The 5,361-nt window shown below is 46.6% G+C and overlaps 1 protein-coding gene across 6 annotated transcripts in view; it reads right to left on the bottom strand.

The window, feature by feature from the left end:
- SEPTIN6 (septin 6) overlaps positions 1–4,254 on the bottom strand; it is a 60,533-nt gene extending 56,279 nt beyond the window's left edge. For all 6 annotated transcript variants that reach the window (XM_023198693.1, XM_023198689.1, XM_023198690.1 and 3 more), the window contains exon 1: positions 4,121–4,254. The gene's annotated coding sequence lies outside the window, so the exon portion shown is untranslated. The remainder of the gene's footprint in view (positions 1–4,120) is intronic.
- Between the last annotated feature and the right edge of the window lie 1,107 nt (positions 4,255–5,361).

Raw genomic sequence — 5,361 nt, 5'->3', positions numbered from 1 at the left:
TGGGTACAGTGGCTCATGCCTGTAATTCCAGGACTTTGGGAGAGGCCAAGTAGGGAGGATTGCTTGAGCCCAGGAGTTCGAGATCAGCCTGGGCAACATAGTGAGACCTTGTTTCTACACAATAATTTTAATTTTAAAAAAATTAGCCAGGCATGGTGGCATGTGCCTGTAGTCCCAGCTACTCAGGAGGCTGAGGTGGGAGGATTGCTTGAGCCTGGGAGGTTGAGGCTGCAGTGAGCTGTGATCACGCCACAGCACTCCAGCCTGGGCAACAGAGTAAGACTGTGTCTCAAAAGAAAAGAAAATAAAATACTTTGGGGAAATATATTCTATGCCCAAACAGCATCTTTTTATAACAGTCATTAAGGGAGTAAATGTACACAGGCAGTAGGCATGAACTATGGTCACAAAAAGCTCTGCAAGATAAAAGATCACCTTCAGCAGCTAAGCTATGGACCCTTTGCCTAGTCAGCGACTGGATCCAGCCTCATGGCTGGGCTGACATTGCAGCTTCAGAGCTGAGTAGCTTCTAAGCTACTCATAACCTTGGCCCAAATTGTGGGTTCTCTGAGCAAGGACAGGGTGGTGAGCACAGCAAGAGGGCAGGATGCATGCATTGCAGGGTTTTTTGGAACAGGGATGAAATTAACCCAGTCGGAGCTGGCCTATCCAGTGGTTGCACCTGCGGGTCTAACACAGGAGCTACAGAGGCAGCCATTTCGCAGCCATTTCCTGAAACTTGACAAGTGGGGAGCAAAAGAGAGTCTGTGACTCCTTGAGGATGAGAGCATCTCCTTCCTACTCCTCCCCTCTTGGAGGGTTTGTGCTGGGCACTTGAGCAATTCCATCCCAGCAGGTGCAAGTGGAAGCAGTTGTAGCTGTACAATGTCTAGGTGGAAACTAGAGGATGGGGGATTACTATTTCTCCCACCCACTTTGCCTTGAGCTTGGTGGCTGCCTCTGGGCCCTAGGGGAGCCTGTGCTCCACATATCAAATTACCCTACACTTCCACCCTCAGAGATCCATTTCAATTCACATGGCCTCCTTCCTAAAGCTTTACTAGCTCGCCCAATCGCACGGGTTGCAAGGTTGCTTAGAGTGGGTCTGTCATTTCTCTTCTCATCTCAACTTCAGTACAGGTCATATGGAGTTCTGGGAAGAATGCCAAGGGACTCTGGTATGTTTGTGCTGAAATATTGTGGTAATCAAATATTAGGTGAAATAAGTTGGCCATCAGCCAAAGATTGGAGCTCTTGTTAGTTAAACAGAGATTTGGCAGTGCTAACATTGGATGTGACAGTCTTTGCACTTGATGTCAATTACTATGACTTCTAGTTATTTTACATTTTTCTCCAAATAGCACCTAATGATAACCATTAGTTAGACTTTCAGCATTTGAAGAATTAACAGCTTAGATCTGAACTCTAAGGCCCTCGATGTGTAATTCTGTGAAGCACATATTTTCTTTCCTTTCTTTTTTAATGTACTGCTTTGTTCGCTAATGCCTCCAGGTATATTTCTCTGCCTATGAACAAGGACATGCATAGCAGAAGTCACATCTTAAAAATTTTTAAGTTTGAGTATAAATCTGTTGATTGAAACTGAAGCACATATTTTCAGCTGATAGGTTCCAAAGTTGATGTGGGCCAGGCACGGTGGCTCACGCCTATAATCCCAGCACTTTGGTAGGCCGAGGCAAGTGGATCGCTTGAGTTTAGGAGTTCGAGACCAGCCTGGGCAACACAGTGAGACCTCACCTCATCTCTACAAAAAAATGAGCCCGGTCACACGCCTGTAATCCTAGCTACTTTGGAGGCTGAGGTGGGAGGAATGCTTGAGCCTGGGAGGTTGAGGCTGCAGTGAGCCTCTGCACTACAGCCTGGGTGGCACAAGGACACTTTGTCTCAAACAACAACAACAATAAAACCAAAGTTGGTGTGTGGGAGTGAGCCATTTAGCTAGGGAGTGAGCCCAGCTTATGGGAACAACTGCCCATCATCTGTTGTTCTCCACTTGTCCTTGAATGTGTAGCAACTCTCTTACAAAAAGTGACCTGAAAAAGAATGCTGGGGATAGAGGAAAAAAAAAAAGATAAAGAGCCCAAGAAAATGAACGACCTTAGTGAGAAAACAGAATTTCTAGGCCGGCGCGGTGGCTCATGCCTGTAATCCCAGAAGTTTGGGAGGCCGAGGTGGGCGGATAACTTGAGGTTAGGAATTTGAGACCATCCTGGCCAACATGGTGAAACTCAGTCTCCACTAAAAGTACAGAAATTAGCTGGGCGTAGTGGCATGCACCTGTATTCCCAGCTATTCAGGAGGCTGAGGCAGGAGAATCACTTGAACCCGGGAGGTGGAGGTTGCAGTGAGTTGATATCACGCCACTGCACTCCAGTCCGGGTGACAGTGCAAGACTCTGTCTCAAAAAAAAAAAAGAAAAGAAAAGAAAGAAAAAAAAGAAATTATGAATACATTAAAGAGTAAAATAACCAATTTAGTAGTAGTTCAGATCTACTACATGAACAAGTTCCCCATACACTCCATACAAAAATAAAAGGCAATTAGCAAAAGTGCTTGAGTGTTTCAGCCAGTACAAAAACCGACTTTGTTCTGGTATTTATCTAATCATTAAGGTTCAGAAGGTCACTGAAAATATGCAGGTATGCTTTCCCATGCTACAGGGTGAAAATTATATGCTATGATCATGTTTGCAAATTTGGGATATTTAAGATCTAAGAAAAAAAAATTTTTTTTTTTTTTTTGAGACAGAGTCTCGCTCTGTCGCCCAGGATGGGGGATCGTGACCAGATCTAGGTTCACTGCAAGCTCCGCCTCCCGGGTTTACGCCATTCTCCCACTTCAGCCTCCCAAGTAGTTGGGACTACAGGCACCCGCCACCACGTCTGGCTAATTTTTTTTTTTGTATTTTTAGTAGAGACGGGGTTTCACCATGTTAGCCAGGATGGTCTCGATCTCCTGACCTCGTGATCCTCCTGCCTCGGCCTCCCAAAGTGCTGGGATTACAGGCATGAGCCACCGTGCCCAGCCAAAGATATTCTTAAAGAAGGAACTGTTATCCCTCCTATTTGCTTGATTGGTGCTCAGTGGTTTCCAAAGTGCTTTCATGTGCTCAAGAGATGTTGCTGGCAGCAGTTAAGAGAAGCAGGGGGAGGAACAAGGGGTCAACCAAGCCTGAGTCCTCATTATGGTGCCACTTCTTCTGTGTTGCCTCAGTTAAGTCCCTTATCCTCCCCAAGACTGTGTCTCCACCTGTTTCATGAGGATACAAATGCTACTTGCTCTGCTCACTTTGCAGAGTCCTGGTAATGTCCAAAGAGCTAATGTGAGAAAGTGAAAAGTATAATGAATGGTTCCTGTGACATTCACTCATTCATTCATTTCACAGATATTACCGCACTCTACTTGTGCTGTGATTAGCAGATAGAGGGGGCTAGGACCAATTCCCATTGTTAAGATTAAATGTGTAGGTAGAAGCCAGGCACAGTGGCTGACACCTGTAATCCTAGCACTTTGGGAGGCCAAGATGGGTGGATTACTTGAGCTCAGGAGTTCAAGACCAGCCTGGGCAACATAGTGAGACCCCTCTCAAAAAAAAAAAAGTCTAGGTAGAGAGATAGGTAAAGGGAATAAAAGAATGTTGCATACAGCTGTGTAGTGCCTGCACTTGAGCTCAAACTAAACCAAGCACAGCAAAACTACAGAGGAAACAGACCCAATCCACTGCCCACAGCTGATGGGCAGGCGTTTTTCCTCAGCTATCCCCTCCCTCCCAATTCTGCCCTGGCTCCTGTCTTCTGTAGTCAAAATGAACTCCATAGCCGTACTGAGTCAGCCAGCTCCCTTACAGAATTTCCACTGGGTCTCACATAGCTCAGTTTCCCCCCAAGATATGGCCCTATACTCTGGTCTGGCCAGGGGAAAAAGGTAATTACAGCCATCTGCTTACAAAAAACAGGCAGAGAGATAAAAGAAGAGGAGAGAGACACTCTCGCAACTAAATCAGAATGACACACTATTTAACCTAATTACCTGCAAAGCCGTATCCAGCCATTAAGGATCCATATTCTGTAATAGAATTTCCTGCTATGGAAATACTTACCCACGCACAGGATGTTGAAGCAGAAGCCCTGGCTGACGGACTTATTCACCAGCTGGTCAGGCAAGCTGTCAAACCCCACATGTCCAGCCAGGGGGACAGTTCGGCAACCTTCACCCTAATTTGGAAGGAGTGGGGAAGAAAATGAAAATGTGCTTAAAAGCAGTCTGGGTCTCACTTCTCCATCCAAATGTTCACCATGCAAGGAAGTCACACCCGTCCAGGTCCAGTGTGTCATCTCTTCCCTCAGCTACTCCCTGCTCCAAAGCAAAATGGCCCGTCAGCTTGGAAATCACAGATTCTTGGAGACAGGCATCCTCTAGGCTCAACAGTGAATGTCGCCACAGCTCCAGAGAAAATTACAGAGGAGCTTATTAGGGGCAGGAGAGTGGAGTTAGGGGAGGAGAATGCTGGCACCGGAGGTTCACAGACTCGGGTTAAATCTCCACCCAGTCATTTACAAGCTGAGTAACTTGCTGAGACTGTTCCTTCCACATCTGCCATCTGAGATAATACAGCATATCTTAGAGGTGACTGGGAGCCTCAGAAGCGCTAATACATGTAACGAGCTTAGTACGTGCAGAAGTGTTCAGTAAGTATTACGAAAAGGGTTTAAAAAGCAATTATTGGGCCGGGTGCGGTGGCTCACACCTGTAATCCCAGCATTTTGGGAGGCCGAGGCCGGTGGATCACTTGAGGTCAGGAGTCCGACACCAGCCTGGCCAACATGGCGAAACCCTGTCTCTACCAAAAAAACAAAAAGTAGCCGGGCATGGTGGCGGGTGCCTGTAATCCCAGCTACTTGGGAGGCTGAGGCAGGAGAATTGCTTGAACCCTAGAGGTGGAGGTTGCAGTGAGCTGAGATCATGCCACTGCACTCCAGCCCGGGCAACAAAAGCGAAACTCTGTCTCAAAAATAAAATAAAATAAAATAAATTATTGACTGGCGAAATGTCTTACACCTGTAATCCCAACACTTTGGGAGGCCAAGGTGGGCGGATCACTTGAGGCGAAGAATTTGAGACCAGCCTGGGCAACACAGTGAGACAACGTCTCTACAAAAAATAAAAAATTACCTGGGCGCAGTGGCGAGTGCCTGCAGTACTAGCTACTTGGGAGGATGAGGTGGGTGGGGAGATCGCCCTAGTGCAGCAAGTTGAAGCTACAGTGAGCCGTGATCACATCAGTGCACTCAAACCCAGGCGACAGAGCAAGACCCTGCCTCCAAAAAAAAAAAAAAAAAA

Source organism: Piliocolobus tephrosceles, chromosome 12 (genome assembly GCF_002776525.5).
Source record: "Piliocolobus tephrosceles isolate RC106 chromosome 12, ASM277652v3, whole genome shotgun sequence".
In the NCBI taxonomy this organism is placed as follows: domain Eukaryota; kingdom Metazoa; phylum Chordata; class Mammalia; order Primates; family Cercopithecidae; genus Piliocolobus; species Piliocolobus tephrosceles.
Note: the sequence above shows the minus strand (reverse complement) of the source record. Positions and strands in the feature narration are given on the sequence as shown.